Source organism: Phascolarctos cinereus, unplaced genomic scaffold (genome assembly GCF_003287225.1).
Source record: "Phascolarctos cinereus isolate Bilbo 61053 unplaced genomic scaffold, phaCin_HiC Scaffold_5;HRSCAF=322, whole genome shotgun sequence".
NCBI classification, from domain to species: Eukaryota; Metazoa; Chordata; class Mammalia; order Diprotodontia; family Phascolarctidae; genus Phascolarctos; species Phascolarctos cinereus.
This window is the reverse complement of record NW_027555958.1, coordinates 143,427,063-143,440,971: the sequence shown is the minus strand read 5'-3', so window position 1 is coordinate 143,440,971 and position 13,909 is coordinate 143,427,063. Positions and strand designations below refer to the sequence as shown.

General features: G+C 36.4%; 1 protein-coding gene across 1 annotated transcript in view; it reads right to left on the bottom strand.

The window, feature by feature from the left end:
• FRK (fyn related Src family tyrosine kinase) overlaps nucleotides 1-12,247 on the bottom strand; it is a 140,057-nt gene extending 127,810 nt beyond the window's left edge. The window contains exon 1 of the mRNA XM_020971650.2: nucleotides 12,057-12,247. The gene's annotated coding sequence lies outside the window, so the exon portion shown is untranslated. The remainder of the gene's footprint in view (nucleotides 1-12,056) is intronic.
• Between the last annotated feature and the right edge of the window lie 1,662 nt (nucleotides 12,248-13,909).

Sequence of the window (13,909 nt, the reverse complement as noted above, 5' to 3'; positions counted from 1 at the left end):
GATCTAGAAGACCATTTTGTATTCATCATTCTATCTAATTAGATTGTGTACCTCCCTTAAGTCTAATTTGGTGAATATATATCTGTGTCAATAGCCACGGGGCAGAGGCAATACTTATACTGTGGTGACTCAATAGTCATGGCAAGAAGGGCAGTATCTAAGTCTAAGATCTGCTCTTCATCATATACGCACCCTGTGAAAAGAACAACGAACCTTTCCATCAACCAGTCCTGAAACCTAGGTGTAATCTTCAACTTTGCATTCTTTTACCCCCTATATCTAACCAATTGCCAAGTTCTGTAATTATTCTGTACTTGTAACATCTCTCATATGTCCTTGCTCTCCTCTGACACAACCACCACACTGATACAGACCTTGATCACCTTACTCTTAGACTTTTGCAATAATCTTCTGGTTGATCACCCTGCCTCAAGCCTTTTCCCACTCCAGTCCACCCTCCAAACAGCTGTCAAATTGATCTACCTAAAGCATGGGCATGACTATATCCTCACTGCCCCATCATCATTATTAAGAACAATTTTAGTGCTATTGTTGTTTTTATCAGACTTTCCCCTGGAGTAGGGTTGTGAGCCTCCCAGAGAAAAGCCCAAGGATTGATGTCAAGCCCTTCCAATGGGAGGCAACCAGAAACTGGGAATCCTAGGGCCCAAAGCCACCTTATAACTGATGTTACTTTGTCCTGATCTGGATGTTTTTGCAATAAACTTTGCCTAAAACTACAACTGTGAGTGTTTCATTTGGTCACCTCCTATATTTCTAGACTAGCTACAGAACTGTAAATAACTTGCCCAATGTGGCTAAGAATACCTGCACCATCTACCAAACACGGGGGTATCCCCCAACACTTATGTAGGTACACCCAAATAAGCTATCCCATGTTCAAGGTATTACACGTATCCCCACATGTACTTAAAATTATAGTTCACAACTGTTTACATTACTAGTCAGCCGGAGACCATAACTAATTGAAAGCAAAGGCAATTAATGAAATGGCACAGTAAGGAAAATAGCAATAAAACAATTCTCCTTCCCATAAAATTGGAGACCACTCTTCCATAAATAGAGACATTATTAAAGGAAAGAAAGGATATCTATAAACTACTCAAGAAGAGACATACAATGGACACCTACAAATTACTTGGGGAGAGACACACAGATAACATAAAGCAAGGGCACATTTATGGCCAAGACACATAAATTGAGGGGCATATCATACTTTTGACATGACAAGACCACTGACATCTTCTGGTAGTGATATCATACTGCTCACGAATAGTCTAGCCCAGCACAATGTCTCTGCTAGGCATATAATTCTGTTGAGTTTGTAGGAATGGTATTTAATCTGTGCCAGGAGTAGTTTTCTGATTCTGTTTCCTGGCCACTGTTTTACTGTGCTTCAGTGAGTCATTGGCCACTGCTGATCACTAACAGATATGGTTCTACTGGTCACAAGGTTATGGGACTTTTCTCTGCTTCCAGTTTCTGCTTTTACTGAGTCCTCAGTTGAGGTGCTATCCATTTCCTACAAGAGAAAGAGTGGATTCTGACATCTTTACCTTTCAGTTCAAAATCCAGAGCATTAAGCTAAAATTCTTGTCAGGCCCTCAGACACTCAGTCATTGGATTAGGGAAAAATATTTTTCCAATTAGAAGAGTCTGTCATGTCTCAGATCTGTAGCTGTAGTAGGTATTTCTTCTCTGAAAGAAGGTAGCTTGTACCAGGAATTAAGTTTTTTGGAACACAGAATAGCCAGTCAGCTAAGAATATCTTCGAGCACTAAGCCTATTTTTAACCTCAACTTCCTACTTACCAAGGGCTGTATGTCTTTCTCAAACCTCTGACTTAAAATTAGAAAGTCCTTATAACCCCTTTCCTAATATTTGATAGCTAAACTGTACCTACTTAGCATCATTTTTAGTCTACTCTTGTAACAAACCACAAAAAAACTATCTGAGGCCCCCCAGTTCTCCCAGTCCTAGGATTATTTCCAATCTTCCATGTAAATGAATGGGAAGGGGAAAAACAGAGAGACAAAACCCTTTTTAGATTTTGAACCACCCCCTTTATATATTTATCTCCCAGAAGGTTATCATGAAGAAAGTACTCTGCAAACCTTTAAGTACTATATAAATATGAGTTATTGTTTTTAATGCAATTCATATAATATTAATTTTTCCTTAGATCCAAATTGACAAGGTTTGCTGCATTTGAAGTATGATTTTATTATAATGTATCAGTGCGCCCAATCAATATTCTTCAGATGACAGGGTTGAGCCTGGGAAAATACTGTGCTCATTACAGCACAGTATTTTTTAGGTGAAGGATATAAGACAGGAAAATGTGTATGATCAGCCATGCAGTCCCTCTCAAGGTCCCAAGATTTCTGATATATTCAACACAGAGCATTTGCCAACCTTGAGATGTCAGAAATAGTTAAGTGCTTACTGTCCTGAGTGAAGTGACCTAAAGAGTGGCTGTGGGTGTGGGCTTTTTATACCATTTTATATAATTTCAAGTAGTATGAGTCATAGTCATAAAGAAACTTTAAAGACCATCTTTTTACGGATGAGGAACTGAGGCCCAGAGAGTTCAAGTGATTTGCTAAAATCACACAGGCAGTAAGAAGCAGAGCTAAGATTCAAACCAAGGTCTTTTGACTCCCATCTAGCATGTAATCTACTCTTCCATGCTGCCTTTATGCAAAGCCTCACAAATCCTACATCCATCAGCTCACAGGACTAAGGAGTTGCCCAATACGGATTTGGTACTGCATCAATAAATTGGGGATAAATACTATGGATGAGCCAGTCACTGAGAATTATAATTATATTGATAGAAGCAATTTCTGGAATAAAAAGTGGGTCAGGTACAATAAGACAAGAACGCTTTTGAAGACAAGTCCCATAGAGCTGCAACCCAGTATTAGCTAAGTCCTCTGAACTGCCCACATACATGAAAAAGCTAATATTTTTAAAATCCCAACATATCTCTGATTTTTATCTTCTGCCAAATGGACAGTAGGAGCCACCTATCAAATTTGTTTTACAGAAAACTTTGCTAAAATGCATCTATTCAATTATGAAAGGGATAGAAGAAATAGTCAGTTATAGACGATGAAGGATTTTCACTACATATGACCCATGTTTTAATAGAGGAAGATCATAATGAGTGATTTACACATTCTTTTGAGTAGGAAATTTAAGATGTAATGAGCATACACAATGGAAAGAAGCTACAAAATGACTGGAAAAAAGCTAGTAGTGAACAGTGAGTTAAATAGAAATCATTGTAGATAACACTATGTAACCATAGCACTAAACTCTTTAATGGAGAAAGGGGAAGATCGAGTATAACTGATTGCCATTTTAAAGAGTATTGTAAGATAGACACCACAATACATGGCTTATTTTCCTTTGTGTATAATGTTTCATAGGAAACAATTTTTAAATTCATGTGACAATATTTATACTGCACTTTTCAACTTAAATGTGTTCATAAATATTAATCGGTTCCCACAACAGCACTGCTAGGTAGCTGAGAATTACCCATAGTTGACAGACTGAAAGCTTGAAATGATACTTGGCTAAGATGCCAAAAGCTGCAGAGGGAATTAACATGAGAACAAATATAAGAGCCAAAAAATCCCCAGTTTCCAGTTTACTGTTCAGACTGACGAGTCTTCACAGAAGTTTTTGTTTCCCCTTACACTTAAGAGTGCTTAATTAGCCTGTGCTCTGGTTTCTGTCATTCCTGCTGACAACAGAAACACCAGAACCATAGCCTTGAAGCCAGTTCTATCCTGAAGATGCATGGGCAGAGATCACATGATCATGAATATAGAAATGGAAGGAATCTCAGACATTATCTAAGCTATGCCCCTTCCCCATCTTATAGATCATGACACTGAGGCCTAAGGAGGCACTCAATGTTTCACATATGAAGTCAGAGAATAGGCTTGAACCCACTTCCTCTGATTCAAGAAGTGATACTCTCTTCTCTCTACCAAAAAGGTTAATAACAGGGCTGATAGATGCCTTCTCCACCTGAGTTATCATTATACTTCCAGTGTGTAAAATTCATTTCTCCTTAAAAGAGTATTGGTTGAGTCTTTCATCCACTGTTGAGAGGTCTACATGACAAAGACATGCTTCATAAACCCTTTATATCAGGGCAAGAAAATCCTACTTTTCAGGAATGGTAAATGGAGCTATTAGTGCTTCAGGGAGGTACATTGTTCCATCTTGCAAAACCGATGCTAATAATTCTTAATCCTCAATTGGTAAATGCTCTTTTCGTGTACTTTTATAGTGATGGAGAATTATTTATTGTAGTTTGCATATGACATGCAGCTTCTCTTCAATTATTCACTTATATTTCTTTGCTTAGTTGTTTACAGCCTATGATAGGAATTGAATGTCTTCTTATTTCTACAGTTCCTCAATTTAATCTATAAAATATTATCATCATCATCTGAAATATGGGTATATTTGAGATTTTTTTCACAAACTGTATGGAAGGCATCAATATGGATTCTGTCAATTCAAAGACAGAAAACAATAGTACTTCCCCTCGAGGGGCTGACTTCCTAATGTAATATATAATATAGGACGGACTATTTTTGGAGAAAAAAAATCTTCTGAAAAGTCCAGCTGAAAATCGCCATCTGTTGTAAGGGTACTATTACAGAGCACTGCAAATTCAGGTGTAAATACAAGGTGTTTCCATAGGAACTCGTGTCCTCTGAAACACAGTGAATGATTGGGAATGGAAAGGAGAAATGCCAGAGTGTCTTTGCAATAAATTTGTCACTGCATTGGTAGAGCTATTACAAAGAGGTTTAAGGTAACAGGATCCTAGACCAGTGGTGTTGGACTCAAACAGAAACAGGAGGCCACTAAGATTTGTGCAGGCCACATATTGACTTAATTTTAAAGTGTGATGTTATCTATCTCTTTCAGTATTTTATTAATTTTGTTAAATATTCCCAATTACATTTTAATTTGGCCCAGCAGCACTTGGGACACCTCTGTGCTAGACTTATCAAATACCAAGGCAATGTCTTTGCTTCCCCATCTGAGGGGCATTTCCAGCTCCAAAGATCACTGCCTTTATCCACCAGAAAGTGACTGGTAGCAGAGATTAGAGAAGCATACAGTGTTAGACTTCAGCTACACATGAGGAAGCAAAGAGATTAAGTAATCAACTAGAGAAATGAAATAACTTGTACAAGTTCAAACATCCCATTAATGACAGAATCTGGACTAGAGCTCTGGTTCCCTGACTGCCAATTGGATACTCTTTCCAATTCAGCAAGCTGAGGTGAGGCTGGCTTCTTGATTTCTAGGTATAAGTAAAGGTCCTAAAGGCAGTAAAGGTCTGTGGAAAGACTACTGGCTCTATAGTCAAAAGATATGGACTCAAATCATGTTATCATTGTTCCTTATCAGTTGTGAAACTTTGACAGGTCCCCAGGTTTCTTTCCTCTATAAAAAGAGAGGATTGGAGTAATAGCTTCTGAAGACCTTTCCAAGCTATAAATCTATGATTCCCCTAACCATTAAACCAAGTACATTTAGTTCACTGGGGTTCTGCAGCTACAATCTTTTTTTTAGGTTCCTGAGGGAAAATAATAATAAACAATTTATGTTTATATAGTGATTTACAGTTTTTTTCACTAAAGTCCTTTACTATGCAAAATTCAACCTAAGTTCAGAAAAGCTCATCACCAGAAAGGAGGCCACAAAATGAAGACTACCTACTAAGGCATGGAAAAAATTTACAACATAATGGCTGGTGTTCCCACAGTCATGTCACAGATTCTTGTAGTATTGAAGAAAATGTATAATTTACAAAGCACTTGCAATATATTATTTCATTTTAGCCTCACAACAGCCCTTCAAGGAAGGTAGCATAAGTATTATTATTTCTAATTTATAGCCGAGGAAACTAAGGCTCTAAGAGGTTAAGGCTAACAAGAATTGACCAAATCTTATTAGATGAAATTTAATAGGGATAAAATGCAAAATCCTAAGCATGGGTTCAGAAAATCAACTATATCATATATTCATGCAGCAGAATTACTTTGGAGCAAAAGTTTATGTTTTTCCATACTTAAAAAAGAATCTACTGATATAACATGGACAAATTCTTACTGTACAGAATAAAAAGTCCAGTCCTTGGAACTCCAGTACAGAAGAGAGGATGGAGAGACACATATAGTGGGGAAAGTAGTGGAACGTCTCCAGTTTGCAACCAAATTGAAAGCTTTCTACTCTGATGAAGCGTTGGAGAGTTTCCTTTTTTAAAACTATGCAAAAGATGAAGCAAAGTAGTTCAGGTAATTCCAGCAGAAATTTAGATTGCAGTGTGTTTGATCGTATATTAGGAAGCCCCACATTCACCTGCATGTTGGAGGGGGACTATCATTTACTGGATGTATTAGGTTGCCCAATTTCCTCTCCACCTCACCCTAGCACTCCCTTTTGAAAAAAAAAATCTCAAATATACCCATGTTTCAGATGATGATGACGATGATGATAGCTAACATTCATATAGTACCTACTGTGTGCCAGGAGTACTGTGCTAAGTGGTTTCTAAATATTATCCCATTTAATCCTCACAAAATCCTGCAAGGTAGGTGCTATTATTTATCCTCATTTTATAGATAAGGAAACTGAGGCAAATAGGTTAATTGATTTGCCCAGGGTCACATAGCTAGTAAGTGTCTGAGGCTGATTTTGAACTCAGGTCTTCTTGAATTCAGTCCTGGAGCTCCATCTACTGTGCCACCTAGCTGCCCCAATAACATAGCTTAAAGATAAGCTATATAGACAGAATTTAATTGCATATCTTTAATTGCATAGTGCTTTGGGGCTTGCCAAGAGTTTTCCATACATTTGCTCATTTGAAAATTTGCCCTACACAGGGTAGGAGGGAAAGAAGAGGTTAAGAACAAAGGCACAATCCTGAACTAGGCAAGTACCCATAAATATATTTATATAACTTTGTTCCAAGGTATGCACAATTTCCATCTCAACTCTCACTCTTTACTCAATCCCTGCCATTATACTGAAATGTACCACACATCACAACCAACTCTCCTATCATACTCTAGCCCTTAGCCAACATGACCAGCTTTACCTTTATGGCTTCTTGCAGCATTAAAAAAAAAAATCAGAAAATGAGAAACTCTCTTTTTGTTTTTAAATTTATTTTTATTCTGAATTTAAACATCAAAAAGACACTTCTAAACACAAAGAACAAAGAATATCTATATGAAACTATGAATCTCCATGTCATACTACATAAGTGTATAATACAGTGTTTACTTTCAAATTATGAAATAGATTCCAAGTATATAATAAATTCTACATGTTACTTTCAAAGCTGTCCTGAGTTTCTGTGCTTCCATCCAAACTTTCTGTTCTCTTCTATGCATTTTTTAAAAAATATATAACAATTGCCCCCTTTTTCTTTGGCATCATTATTAATAACTTCCTTTCTCTTTACTTTCCTCCTCCCCTCCCTGTGAACCGATCCCTGCTCCATTAACTACAACAATGAGGAGAAAAGTCAACCAAAACATAAGAATAGTCAAGCAAAAGAATCCACATAGTAGCCATGTCCAATAATTTCTCTGTTCTTTGTGTCCTCATTAGCATTTATCACAGTGCCTGGTACATAGTAGATACTAAATAAATGTTGATTGATTGATTAATTGATTGATCACTTCTTTTGCAGGAGATATGTAATATGCTTCATCATAAGTTCTCTGGAAACATGGTTTAGATCAACTTTGCCTTTCAAAATTGTTATTTTTTTCTTTACAATAAATTGTGATCCTAATTATGCTCATTTCATTCTATGTCAGTTTATACTACCCAGAATTCTATGAAATAATTTCTTTTAGCATAATAATATTCAAATATATTTATATATCACAATTTGTTCAGCCATTCCATAATGTATATATTTCATATTGTAAGGCACCCCTTAGATTTTAGTTCTTTTCTTTTTCTGCTCTTTAAATCTCCCTTTCAGAGTCAAAAAGTCTGTTTTGCATGTTCTCCCCTTAACCTGATCTGACATCATCCCCTTGATTCCACATTGAGTTTATTATATTTCTATACCAACTTGTTTATGCATATTGTGTGAATGTGTGTAACTCTCCTTTGTCTGTTTCAGATAAGAGTGAAGTTCACTTCCCCACCTCTTCCTCCATATCTATATATTCTCATGTACACCAATGATCAGAAATAATAAGTAATAATGATAATGATTTATATAGCACTATGTGTCAGGCACTGTGCTAAGCACTTTACAATTATCTTATTTGATCCTCACAACAACCCTGGGAAGTCAGGTGCTATTATTATCCTCATTTTTCAGATGGGAAAACTGAGGCCAACAGAGTTTAAATGACTTACCCAGGGTCACACATCTAGTAAGTGTCTGAGGTAGAATCTGAACTCAGGTCTTCATGATTCCAGGCCTGATGCTCTATCTACTGGACAACCTAGCTGCCAAACAGCAAGTTCCCCCTATTTCCTCTTTTTTTATACATTTTTATACTTTTTTTAGTCTTCAAATCTTTAGAACAGAACCAAACTGATCCCCTTCCCCCAGGACCTCTGTTTTTCTCATTTAATGCCCACATGACCCATTGAAGACAATTATGTTCCAAAGGGGATATTTGTTTCTCCTAACCCTTTTAGAATGCTAGCACTTCTTCACCCTACAGCTCTTCTAATTGCTCAAATAAATTTACATTTCTGGATTTCTCTTGACTCTTAAGTATGTGTTTCAAATGTATTTCAGCTCTGGTTTCTTTATCAAAATGCTTGAAATTACATTATATTATATAATGCTTGAAATGCTTATATATATTATTATATGATGCTTGAAATATATTCCATTAAAGATCCTTTTTTCTGGTAAGATTATAATCAGCTTTGCAAGGTAAGTTATTCTTAGGTTGTAATTCTATCTCTTTTGCCTTTTGGAATATTATAAACAACTTCAGAAAAAAAAGTCCAAGCACCCTCTGGAAAACTGGACTTTTTAAAGGTGAGTCTAAAAGTTTGAGTGTTAAACATAAGAAATCAATTAAAAATCAATTCTAAATGGCTTGACTGTTTTCACTCTCCCCCTGTCCTCTGCTTCTGCATCTTTGTTCACATGGTTCCTCATGTCTGGAAAACATTCCTACCTTACTCTCAAAATCTGCTTTTTTTTCCAAGGTCTAGTTCAGATTCCATCATTTCTCTGAGCCTTGCCAGGCTAAAGTGATCTCTTCTTTTTCAAACTTAGTATAACAATTTGTTAAGACCTCCCCACTGTAACTATCACATCTAGCTTGTATCAAATTTACTTGTGTTAGTGTTATTTCCTCCTTATTAGATTCAAGATTATATGAGGAATAGAATTTGTTTAATTTTATCTTCTTATTCCCCCAGCACTAAGCTAAAGGTCTAAAGATTATTGAATTTGTTGCATTTTCAATGATTACAATATCTTGAATCTTGTCATAGGATTTGAATCTGAGAGGGCTCTTAGAATACAATATAGAATACCAGAATTGAAACTGTCTTGAGAATTTAGAACCAAGAGTTCCAGAGCTGAGGGAGGAAAGACCCCTGAATATAGAACCCCAAGTATCTACTACTTCTGATGCTTCTAAATAAACTCTGAAAAGTTGCAATCATTCTCCTACCAAACTGCACCCAGAAAACTGGGAAGGGAATTTCTTCATGAAAACCACAGCACATATCCCCAATACTTCAGCTTTCTCATTGCCTCGTAAATACATGTGCAGTCCTAAAGACTCCGCTGATACTGACTGCATTTCCTGGGAATTTGGCAACCTCAACAACAAACATTTTGGGAAACAACACGTACTAAGAAAAGCACAGTGGACTTCATTTGCTATGATCTATGCTGTGGCTGTCTACAAAAGCCAACTGAAGAGGAAATTGTTGAGTATGTTATTAATTTAATCAATGAAAGAATCAGGTTGGATAGTTCATGCCTCAAGGTTTATGGAGGAGTGTGTGTGACTCCAATAGCCCAGTTTACTTCTATTTCTTTTTCTTTAACATTTAAAAATATTTAATTATTTCTCTAAAACATCTATATTTCCAAATTATTCTGTCCTATATGTTTCTCTACTTTTACCTATGTCCATTGTTAATCTTTTCATTAAATATGTATGTTAATTTCCAATAAATTGAAATGAGGTTGATCTGAGGCTTTTGTAAGGATAGGGTTTCTTTCCCCTTTTAATATGTGTCCATTTGAATTAGTATGGATTTATAATCATGTTCCCTATTGTTTTGTGATTTTGCAAAAAGGTAAAAGATTCCTAAATGCTTTGCCTTAAATTATCATAGGATATTTGGTGCTACAATTTATCCTTCTTTCTGTTCTTCATTTAGTTTTTTGTCTAAAATTAAGCCCCCTTTTCTTGATTGTTTTGATTTCCATTGATGTGTTTACTGTCATCTGTTGTATTTTTAAAACACTAGAATGGAAACTGTTTGTGTTTTATTCAGCTTTTTGTCTTCACAGAAATCTTCATCAATCAATAAGAATTTGGTAAAAAGGGATGGAATAGTCCATGAAAATGATTATTAATTCTTCTTGGCTGATGGCCTGATATATCATTAGCAGTATATTTTAGAAGAAAATATTTTTTTAATCTAGCTGTCCTTGAAGAGTCATACTCATTTTGTTACCAACCATATACTCTTGCTTACTATTAATCTGGTGAAATCATCTGGCCTTGGTTATATTTTACACATACTCAAGCATGTATATTACAGTCATCATGCAAAAGTTCGGTGCATTTATATTACTAAATAATAATAGCCTTCCTGTGAATCTCTGAGCATGGAACTATCGAGAAAAACTGTTGGTTGGAAAGAAGGCAAAAAGGTTAAGAGATTATTAAGGTGGTCACAGGCTATTTTCCTTTTATAATATTAGTACCTTCTAACTAAAAAGGAAAAAAAGCTGTTCAACTGGCAGTTACATCTGCCTAGGTTATTTATATTTTGGACTGCTCACAAGATGAATTTATCTAAAAACTGGTCGAGGGCCATTTCTCAGCAAGGTTAATGTGGGAAACAGCACTGGGATTTTAGTCCTTACATCTTTTGGAATGACTTGAGCCACTCTTCCATCACTGGTAAGGAATGTTTGCTATTCTGCTTTATCTGTCACAAACCTCAATGGAAGAAAGAATAGAAATGATTCCTAAGGTCTCAGGAAACAGGGAACATCTTTTAAGATGTGACATTATAACATCAATCCCTTATACTAGAACTCTTTGCAATTTACCAACACAGAACAGATTGTACTTGCAGGGCATGTCCCTTTGGGTTTAATTGGTTCCCAATTCCCACCATCCCCCATGCCACCCCTTCCCCATCGTAGGCTCTATCCTGCAATTCTGGTAGCTGTCACCAGGTGGATAGTGAGGCCAAGTTGCATCATAATGATTCAGGAAGAAACTTCTGGGGATTACAGCCCTCAAATCTACCTGTTACTCTCAGACAAATGAAACAACATTAAATAAGACAAGTGATTTATTAACTCAATTGATATTTTACTACCATTGAAAGTAAATGTTATTGGAAGTGGTGTTAAATCACATCTATAAATTTCATGGAACCCTTAATATTTTTTAAAGTTCCTATGACTACCCACATAAATCCAGCTTTGAAGAAATGAGATTTACCACTTGGTCAGTTAAAGACTGACCTAGGCCATTAGACATCTCTTTGAGTTCTTGGCTTGGTTTTGTTAGGGAAAAAAATAGGGTAAATAAGTTTAAGTTGCTTGATTCTAATTAAAGTAAGAGGTTCTTGGCTGAAGATAAATATTCACTAAAGTAATTCATCTATTGCTGAAAAAGTCATTTGGGAGTTTTTGCCTTAAACATCTAAATTATTAATACAGACAGCACCCAACTTATAAAGCCCTCCCTCACAAATGTCCCTAACAACCATCACAGTCCTACAAGGCAGGAACTCACCTTCCCATCATTGTGACTGGAATTCCTCTTTTCTCCCTACTGATGCTTGAGATGCAAAGGATCATGTCCCCTCCCTACCGCCAGTGAGGGAGAACATGCGCCTTTTTATGATGCCTAGGACCTTCCTCTTCGCATTCTTCTTCCTGCTGAAATTAGAATTACTACTCCTACCGTGACCCAATGCAGGAAAAGGTTTCTACTCTCATGGGTAGGGCTGCACTGGGGAAAGATATACATGTTTTTGCTCACAGGAGCCGACACAGAGAAACAATGTTATAAAAGATGGTTACTTAGATTCCACGGTATGGGGGAATGTCAAGGCCCTGGAAGTTCAAGGAAAACTGCAAATAAATCCATAAAGCAGTCATGTATCATTCCTGGGGAGATTCTAAGATACAAAGTAGAAATCAAAGTCAGGACTATCTGGATTGTCAGAATGAAGATAATAAGGGAGAGCAGCATCAAAAAGGCATCCTTGGTCACCACAGATAACAGAGATGGGTTTAATATGGGCAGCTAGGTGGCACAGAACACAGGACTTGGAGTCAGAAAGACCTGAGTTTGGATCCTGAGAGTTATGAACTGTATAATCCTGGACAAGTCACTCTCTCAGCCTCAGTTTCCTCATCTGTAAAAAAAGAATAATAATAGCACTTGCCTTACAAACTTGTTGCAAGGACTAAATGAGTTAACATATGTTAAGTGCTTGGCAAAACTTAAAGCCCAAAATAAATGCTAGCTATTATTATTAACAGAAATCACAAATTGGGGAATGGCTGAACAAGTTGTGGTATATGATTGAGATGGAATACTACTGTGTTATAATGATGAGCTCAATGATCTTAGAAAAACAAAGGACATATGAAAAAAGATGCTATCTGCATGCAGAGAAAGAGCTGATAAATAGAAGTTTGTATAGAATAATTTTACGTACATATACCTATTTGTGTCCTTTGTAGTTAATTTGGATATTTGTAATAGTCAAAATGACTTATTCACTCAGTGTTGTTCTTGAAACAGTATTGCTGTTATGTATGCGATGTTTTCTTGATTCTGCTAATTGCTCTTCATTATCCTGTGCAAATCTTCTATGTTTTTATCAGAGCAAATTAAGCTCAGAAACATAATTGTAACTAGTTTTAAACCCAAAGCTAGGAAGATGCTTAGGTAGCAGCTTAGGACACTTTTTTTGTTGTTGTTTAGTCACTTTTCAGTCATGTCTGACTTTTTGTGATTCCTTTTGGGGTTATCTTGGCAAAGATACTGGAAAGGTTGGTCATTTCCTTCTCCAGTTCATTTTATAGATGAGGAAACTAAGGCAAATAGGGTTAAGTGACTTACCCAAGATCACACAGCTAGTAAGTGTCAGAGGCCAGATTTAAACTCAGGAAGATGAGTCTTTGTGACTTCAGGCCTGGCACTCGATCCCCTGAGCCACCTAGCTGCCCTTTTGGATACTTACATATTACTAAAGAGATAACTAATGAACATCTAGAAGGGGGAAAAACAATAACAAAGAGCTGAATTTTTGTTTCTGCTTTTAACAAGGTCACTAGCCTAGTAAATCAGGAGAATTTCATGGGATCATTTATCTGGATTTTAGACAGACTGACAGTCTATCAGGCTATTGTTGTGGGGAAATGGAGAGAATATAGTTATGTGAATTTGAAACTTGTTAATGGGCTATCCCAAAGAGTAGCAAATTATGTTTCGATGACAGACATCTTTAATCCTCCAGAGATCTGTGGTTGGCCCTGTGCTAATTAATATTTTTAGCAATGACTTGGATATAGATGGAATGCTTATCATATATGCAGATGACACAGAGTGGGAAGAGATAACAAAGATATTGG